Source organism: Apis cerana, linkage group LG13, assembly GCF_029169275.1.
Source record: "Apis cerana isolate GH-2021 linkage group LG13, AcerK_1.0, whole genome shotgun sequence".
NCBI lineage: Eukaryota > Metazoa > Arthropoda > Insecta > Hymenoptera > Apidae > Apis > Apis cerana.
In genome coordinates this window covers 4,133,513-4,143,245 of record NC_083864.1, presented here as the reverse complement: position 1 = coordinate 4,143,245, position 9,733 = coordinate 4,133,513, and positions in this window count along the sequence as shown.

Below are 9,733 nucleotides of genomic sequence, written 5' to 3'. Positions count from 1 at the left end.
TTCTTATATTTGTAAGATTAGAACGTTTATACGATCGAAACCGTTAAAATTTCGATGTATTAAACATTTCTGCATATAATTAATATTTCTGTAATAATTGTAATCAAAAATGAATTACTCTAATAATTACAGAAATAAAAATTTTTGTCATTCTTGAATATTATAAAATCCTTATTTTTGTAGGATGTAATATAACGTTTATACGATCGAAAACTTTAAGATTTCGATGTATTAAACTTCTCTATAAATAAATAATATTTAATTTTTGCAATAATTATAGTTAAAAGAAAATTATTCTAATAACTATGAAAATTAAAATTTATCTCTTTCTTCAATATTAAAAACATTCTTATATTTGTAAGATTAGAACGTTTATACGAAACCGTTAAAATTTCGATGTATTAAATATTTCTGCATATAATTAATATTTCTGTAATAATTGTAATCAAAAATGAATTACTCTAATAATTACAGAAATAAAAATTTTTGTCATTCTTGAATATTATAAAATCCTTATTTTTGTAGGATGTAATATAACGTTTATACGATCGAAAACTTTAAGATTTCGATGTATTAAACTTCTCTATAAATAAATAATATTTAATTTTTGCAATAATTATAGTTAAAAGAAAATTATTCTAATAACTATGAAAATTAAAATTTATGTCTTTCTTCAATATTAAAAACATTCTTATATTTGTAAGATTAGAACGTTTATACGATCGAAACCGTTAAAATTTCGATGTATTAAATATTTCTGCATATAATTAATATTTCTGTAATAATTGTAATTAAACAAGAATTACTTTAATAATTACAGAAATAAAAATTTTTGTCTTTCTTAAATATTATAAAATTCTTACTTTTATACTATCATAATATAACGTTTATACGATCGAAAACTTTAAGATTTCGATGTATTAAACTTCTCTATAAATAATTAATATTTAATTTTTGCAATAATTATAGTTAAAAGAAAATTATTCTAATAACTATGAAAATTAAAATTTATGTCTTTCTTCAATATTAAAAACATTCTTATATTTGTAAGATTAGAACGTTTATACGATCGAAACCGTTAAAATTTCGATGTATTAAACATTTCTGCATATAATTAATATTTCTGTAATAATTGTAATCAAAAATGAATTACTCTAATAATTACAGAAATAAAAATTTTTGTCATTCTTGAATATTATAAAATCCTTATTTTTGTAGGATGTAATATAACGTTTATACGATCGAAAACTTTAAGATTTCGATGTATTAAACTTCTCTATAAATAATTAATATTTAATTTTTGCAATAATTATAGTTAAAAGAAAATTATTCTAATAACTATGAAAATTAAAATTTATCTCTTTCTTCAATATTAAAAACATTCTTATATTTGTAAGATTAGAACGTTTATACGATCGAAACCGTTAAAATTTCGATGTATTAAATATTTCTGCATATAATTAATATTTCTGTAATAATTGTAATCAAAAATGAATTACTCTAATAATTACAGAAATAAAAATTTTTGTCATTCTTGAATATTATAAAATCCTTATTTTTGTAGGATATAATATAACGTTTATACGATCGAAAATTTTAAGATATCGATGTATTACACATTTCTCTAAATAATCAATATTTATTTGTTTATAAAAATTATAAAATTAAACTTTTTTTCCTCACCCAAATATTATAAAATTCTTCCTTTTGTACGATTACAATATAACGTTTATACGATCGAAACGATTAAGATTTCGATGTATTAAACATTTCTGCATATAATTAATATTTCTGTAATAATTGTAATCAAAAAAGAATTATTCTAATAATTACAGAAATAAAATCTATAATTACAGAAATAAAAATTTTTGTCTTCCTTGAATATTATAAAATTCTTATTTTTGTACGATATAATATAACGTTTATACGATCGAAAATTTTAAGATATCGATGTATTACACATTTCTCTAAATAATCAATATTTATTTGTTTATAAAAATTATAAAATTAAACTTTTTTTCCTCACCCAAATATTATAAAATTCTTCCTTTTGTACGATTACAATATAACGTTTATACGATCGAAACGATTAAGATTTCGATGTATTAAACATTTCTGCATATAATTAATATTTCTGTAATAATTGTAATCAAAAATGAATTACTCTAATAATTACAGAAATAAAAATTTTTGTCTTCCTTGAATATTATAAAATTCTTATTTTTGTAGGATATAATATAACGTTTATACGATCGAAAATTTTAAGATATCGATGTATTACACATTTCTCTAAATAATCAATATTTATTTGTTTATAAAAATTATAAAATTAAACTTTTTTTCCTCTCCCAAATGTTATAAAATTCTTACTTTTGTACGATTATAATATAACGTTTATACGATCGAAACAGTTAAGATTTCGATGTATGAAACATTTCTACATATAATTAATATTTCTGTAATAATTGTAATCAAAAATGAATTACTCTAATAATTACAGAAATAAAAATTTTTGTCTTCCTTGAATATTATAAAATTCTTATTTTTGTACGATATAATATAACGTTTATACGATCGAAATTATTAAGATTTCAATGCATTAAACATCTCTACAAATAATTAATATTTAATTTTTGTAATAATTAAAAGAAATTACTTTAATAATTACAAAAATTAAAATTTTTGTCTTCCGTGAATATACTTATTTTTGTACGATGACGCTTATACGATCGATAAAATTTCTACGTAAGTGTTAAATATTTTTGTAAATAATTGACGATATATATACGTATATATATATATATATGTATCTATATGTAAAATTTGAATCGTTTGAATAGATTTCTCAAAAATTCTAAAGGCAACAATTTTGTAAGAAATAAGAATTTTTAACGTAATTTCGAACTTCGCCCTTTCGATATCGAAGATTTTTATCTCGTTTCAAACTAAAATTCGATCCATTCAACACCAAGAGATATTATTACAACCGATTCCTCGATATTATCGTTCTCGATTCATTCGATACGTTGAAACGTATCATCCCTTTCTTTCTCGTCGTGAAGCATATTCGTGAAAGATAGACCAGTTCGCAGGTGTCGTACGATTCTTTTTTAAACAGAATCAAAAGAAAGGAACCAACGAGAAGAAAGGCGCGTTTCCTTTCTATTACGAAGGAAGAAAGGAAAACGAGGAACCCAGGCATACACCACGTTAGCTCATATGCATCGCGGTCGACGGCTAGAATGCGATGAGACTTCTATGGGCATTGTCGCGAAATTCCGTGGACGTAATTTCGAGCGGCTCCGAAGCCCCGCGATAAATTGCACGATGAAAGAAGCTTTCTCGAAGAAATTTATGAATTGTCTCTTAAAATATAGAATTTTTTAAGTGGATGCAACGGATTTCATCAATCCGTCACGAGTGCACGCACTGACGAACGAATAGAAATTTCCGAGCGTAATTTCTCATTGAACTAAGAGAGGGGAAAATCTGGGAAACGGATTGATTCTCACTTGAGCCGCATAGTCGCGCCCTTCAAATGGCAAATTATTATTTCATTACGGGACGAATTAGAGATTATTTCTGCGCAGGCGTCGGCGAACCGCAGGAAACGATTATTAAGCCTGAAGCCGTTGTCTTCTTCTCCGAATGAGATGCAATTTATAATACAGTCGTTTGTCCAGCGGTATCTAATTGCATTCGCTCCAAAGATCTCCGGATATGCATCTAATTGTTACAGTTGTTCCCACTTAAACGCAACTTTGCATTCCATCGTCTCTGTTAATTCTTCCATTGTGCCTGGATCTTCATTTAGCCGTCGGTAATCCGGAGCAATTAGACAAATTATCCGAATTCTAGTTCTATGGAACGTTCCCAAAAAAAAGAAAAAAAAGAAAAAAAGAAGGAGAAAAGAAACAAAAAAGTCTTCTCCCTCCTCTTCTCCCTTCCAAGAGCAAGCAGCATCGAGAGGATGGAAAGGCCGTAGTCTCGGCCATCATAAAATCATCATTCTATTTGCTTCGATCAATTTAGACGTTCCCCAACGAGATATCGGGTTACCTTCTTCATTGGATCATCAATAAAACCAATTGGTATTGGTACTGGTTTCTCAAGCAAGCGCTCCTTCTCTCTCGAAACGAACATTTGTTCACGAACACGCGCGAGAAATCCTTGAAATCTCAACATTCTCGGTTTCCCCGGACATTGATTGACGATTTTTAATCGTCGGCGGGGAAGAGAACTGGTGTTGGTCGGCGCACGCGCCGCTTCTTATATCGTCTTAAAAAGACAATTGCCGCGGGAAGAATGGCACCGTAAATGTGATAGCGGGATAAAAGAATACGGAATAAGAACGGCTCGCTTGATGACCGAGACGGTGTTGGTGCTTGTGCACGTACACAAAGAGGTTTGTGGACCACGAGGGTGGAGGAAAGCCGAGGGGGCTGGTGGCACCGTGGCACCTATACATTTAAATAAATAGCGTTTCATTATAACTTTTGTGCGCGCGTTACTGTCCGCCTGACAATGCCTGAAACAAAGCGCCCTTCCATTGTTTTCGAAATAAAAGAGCGCCGGCCCCACGGCATGGCCGCCGACGACGACGACGACGACGACGACCGAGCACCGTCCATGCCGTCTCCTCCAGCTTAGAATCGACAACGTCTTCCCGAGGTTTGCAGGAAGGGACCATCTCGTCTACGATCGCCCTTTCCGATAGAGTTAACACTTGGAACACGCCGTCTTCATCTTGGAGAAAGAAAGCTTAGCTAATGATAATCAGAAGGATCTTCTTCGCGATTAAAATGTATATCCGCGTATATATGGGGAATATGGGTAATATGTAAAAAGAATTAATGCACGACAGCTCAACGGCGATAATATAAAGGTGATCGTCGTGAGAGAAGATTGTCGCGAAGAAGACGCGAGGTACGTGAAAGTGTGTCAAACGTTGAAGTAGAAATGGGGAGCGCGTTGAATTGAGAGCCGCGATGCGATTCCGCGAAAATTTCAGCAGAGAGGGATTATATATTGCAAATTCCGACGCAATAAAAATCGCGAGCGAGGCATCTCCGTAAATGATGTACGTATATGGGGGGAGGGAGTATGTGTGCGCACTTGTCGGAGCGCAAGCTTCCACGGTGCATAAAGGGGCCCGGTAAATATAGCTCGCGATATTGTGCACGCGGCCCGCTTTGTAAGGAGCGAGGTTGCCGTCTTAATATCGCGGGAGGAAGGATTAACCGCGAGACCCGTCTAAGAATGGAAGGATCACGGGTGGGATTCTAATTAAACGGAAAACAGCTTCATTAAGTTCCTAACTGCCTCGGGGCCATGCTCCCCGTGATTCCGCCGTACCTGTGCCATGTTAAGGCGAACCCTTGGATGCACGAACTATGTAACGATGAGTCGTGTATTTCACCCTAATTATCTGTACGCGAATATCTGTATCTACCCATGTATCTGTATCTGTATCGTAGGGAAGGTCGATCGAACCGATATTCCTTCTATCCGGTCTCGATCCATTTCGAAAATTGCATTAATTACATATGTTTAGCGAGAGAGAAAGAAACTGGGGCTGGATCTACGATGACACGTTTTCCAGATTGTTCGTGTTTATCTATGAGAATACGCAGAGGGTGTAGTGAATACATCGATCAAAGTCGTTAATTTCCTTTCGATTCAATCGGATCTAGTCGAGCTCATCAGATAGCGAAGGATCGATATTAAACGTAATTTTCGTCGGGTTTGAAACGAGGCTGGCTCGTGTTGGATATTTATAAATCCAATAGACGGCTGTTCCGTGTATTTTCGCGATTTCACGCGTCCACCGTGTGCGTTTAAAAGAGGAAAGAGCGCGGACGAGGCGCGGTGAATCAAAAGCGGCGCAAAGTTGTCGCCGTGGATGCAGTTACAGTGGCTTCGTTACGTGTCGATTTGCCGCCCAGTTGAAAGACACCAATTTATAATTATTGCATTGAATAGACCGGCACCGTGCACGCCAACTCCCTCCCATTCGATATTACCATCCATTGTACAGTTTAGATTCTATGCAGTCATCGCTCTCTTCTCTCACCGCCTTCGCCATTTCTCTTCCCTTCTCCCTCTCCCACTCTTTCGTTTCAAACGTTCGATTCCTCGCTCTCCTCCTCTTCTCACTTTTTTCTTTTCTTTCCTTTTTTTTTTTTTTACCTCTCCCTTCCATTCTACGCGATATATCCACGTTGTCCCACGTTGTTTATTACACGCCAACACTTTTATATTTCTCGTTACACTTTTTACGAACGAAAATCCTCTTCTCCTCCGTTCCGTTTCCCCTTACCTCGTTTCCCTCGCATTGTCCCTCCATCGATCATTATCCCCTCCCCTCCTCCACCTCCTCCTCGCGATAGCGCATCACCCGTTCTGTTTTCTTCGACGTTTCGTCGATCGAGACGAACATACGTTAAAATGGACATCGAAAAGCGGTCGGGGAGGAATTAAAAAAGTATTCACCGCGTGCTCCGATCCCTCCCCTCCCCCCTGCTCGATTAACGCTTTCGAGGAGATTCAACGGCTCGTGGCTCGTGGCTCGGCCAAGGGCCAAGGGAAAAAGAGGAAGGAGACAAAGGGGCGGCAGATTGGCGATTGCAATTTGCGCGGAACGGACCCGCGAGGATGGGGTATACGGGGGATCGGGAAGAACGAATAACGGGAAGAACGGCGCGGCGCGGCGCAACGGGCGGAGCGAGGTTGGGAGGGCAAGTGTGGGAGGGAAAAGATGGAGGAGGAGGGGGAGGGAAGTGGCGGCGGAAAGGCAGAGGCAGAATGCAACGAATTCGAAAAGAGCGGAGCCCTGCGCCTGCATACGTAATGCCATCGGGCCATTGTCAACCGGCGCCCGCCCTCCCCCTTTTGTCTCGCGCGGGGGCCAAGGGGGAGGGGGCTGGGGCGGACGGGGCGAAAGGGCAGAGCTGCCCCCGGAACCGGTCGCGGGAAAATTCTGATCGCAGCCAGGGACTGATATCGATCTTCGGCCGATCATTTGCATGCTCATTGTTCGAGCATCCCGACGACGAAAATTCCGACGACGACGCCCGGCATCGCCGTCGAGAACAATATTCTCCTCGCGGTCGCGGCCTTTCCTTTTCACCAGACCTTTCACGGTCCAAGGGGTTGGGGGCGGGGCACAGGTGTCCGTGGCAATAATCGTCCACCTCCCTTCCCTCCCTCATTCCCCTGATTCTTCCGCGCTACTGTTTACGAATCGCCACACAATTTCGAATCGAATCGATTTTGCTTGATAACGTTTAAAAAAATAAGCGGATGGAAGGTAGAAAAATAAAAGGGAACGAAGGGAGGAAGCGTTACATGGATTTATATCATTCGAAGATTTCGAATTCTCGCGGAGAAATGGATGGAAGAAGAAAATCAACGCGATCGCGCGAATACGCGTTTGTATTCGTTCTTCCGACAAGCCGAATTAATTCGCGGCGTGGAGCCGGGTTTCGCGATACCGACAGACGTTCGTCTATGAAAGAAGGGGCGGGAGGAGCGGCGAGAGGGTGGATACGGCTGGAGATGGTAGAAGAGACAAGCGGAAAAGTAACAGACGGAGAGAAAGGTGGAGCGGAGAGAAGGAGAGAGACATCGGTGCACATATTTTTATGTCATCGCAGTAGAGGCGATGCATTGTTGTCGCGAGACAAAGGCAAATGTGGCGGAAAAATTGCGGAGGAAAGGCGAGGCGCGGGGAATTCTGGCTCTGGGATGGGTGTCGGACGGCGAAAAAGAGCGGAAGAGGGATGGAGGATCCCCTGGAGGGAGAAGGGTGCTACACGCACGCGACAAAGCGGAATAGGTTAATGCCGGATCTCGCACGATTGCATGACGATCCTTTCCACAGAATGTTCCGCGAAATGTACGCTCGCTGAATAAATTCTAAGCATAAACGGAAAGTTGCCCGTTACATAAAAAATCATACCATTCTACGATTAGTCATTGAACAACACGCCGCGGCTCAAATTTATTCTAAAAAAAAAATCCATTGTGTTTTCGTTTGTTCGTTTGTTCTTTTTTCCTTCTCGCTGCGTACGTTAAAAATTGATATTTCACGAACGTTTCGCGGCAACATGCCGGGAACGACGAGACGATTTCCTGAAATGCATCCACATTTCGAGTCGAAGGAAACGATTCCCGATGCGGGATAGAGGGAGAAAGAGAGGAAAAAACGAAATCGGGGTAGAGGAGACGTAGCAACTACAATTAAGCCAGTCAGTCCGTGGCTGAGTTGTTCCATTGAGAGAATTGGCCTGCACAGGCAGCGAACTATCGAGCAGAATTGAGAGCCGGCGGGGAGATTTCGCAGATTATCAAGCATCAGTTGCCGGGAAGAATAAGCAACCGCCAACCGTCATTTAACTTTAACGCTCGAACTGCCCCCGTCCGCACCCCCGGCAACCCCTGAGGGCCTCCGTTGGTCCATGCTAATTAAATCTGCCTACGTACCTACCCCCTCCCCGCGGCATTACCCTCCAACGGACCTCTCCTCGTCGACCTTCCACCCCCTCGAACCATTCCGATGATACTACTCTACTTGCGTGTGCACCGTAACTCGCCTCTTTCCGCCATCTTATTACCGCCATCCTTTCTTTTTCCACCCTCTTTTTTTCCCGCGATGCTTCTCCCTTAAAAACAGGAGGAGGAGAGAAAAAGAATTTTTTAAAATAATTCCGCTAATGTTGAAATAAAACGTGGAATACGACGGAACACGGTGTCTCTTTCTTTCGATTAGAATTTTGCATTATCAGCGAAAGAAAGTTTAAAGAAAAAACGTGCAAAAGATTCGTGTCAAGGAGCGTAATACCCTGGAATAAAAGCGCTCAAAGTTCTCCGTAGTTTGCACTCATGCTGCATTCATATCCGTTATTTCCTGAAAGCGGCATGGGGCGTGCGATGCTGTCTGACGCATAAGCGACCGGAACTACTGGCTTACACGACCCACTACTATCCCGTTGTAAGTTTCTTCACGTGTTCCGAATATTCCCGGATGTATACGGAACAACCGTACCGATACACCCCATTCTCCGCTCCGTTCGCAGTTCCAAGGCATCTCATAAGCCGTCTCATAAACGTTAAGATAAATCGCTTGTTTTGATCGTGGAATCTCGATATACGTCGAGAAAAATTGCAAATGATGCATGCGAATTGCAAAATTCTATTCCCCCGTCTGGCATCCGTTCGAGTTTCCAATCGGTCGTAAATTTTTCCCCGAGTGTCTGGGTGTATACGTGTATACGTGTGTGCGCGTGTGTGTGTGTCTTAGCGATGGCACTCCCGTGCATTCATTTGATTCAGCCATACAGTTTACCCCGACGAAGCGCAAGGTAAGGCGCGCAGGACTATGTGTTATTCGTTTCCACAATAGCGTCATTGTTGAAGCACTGTGCTTCCACCCCATTCCGTAGATTCGTCGCCAACACTTTATCTCCTACTTCTTACTACTCGTGAATACACATGTACGTGTTTTATACGCGCGAGTACTTCTCTTCTTTCTCCTCCTCCTCCTCCTCCTCTTCTTCTTCTTCTTCTTCCGTTATCATTATCTCTTCTTCATCGATTCATAAATTCATATACACGTATTACATGGAGGAAAAATCGTCGATATCGATCCTTCAACGTTGAAGATGTTTCTTTCTCGATTCTCCATTTATATATTCGCGCAATATAAATATTCTTTATTCGAACATATGAGAAC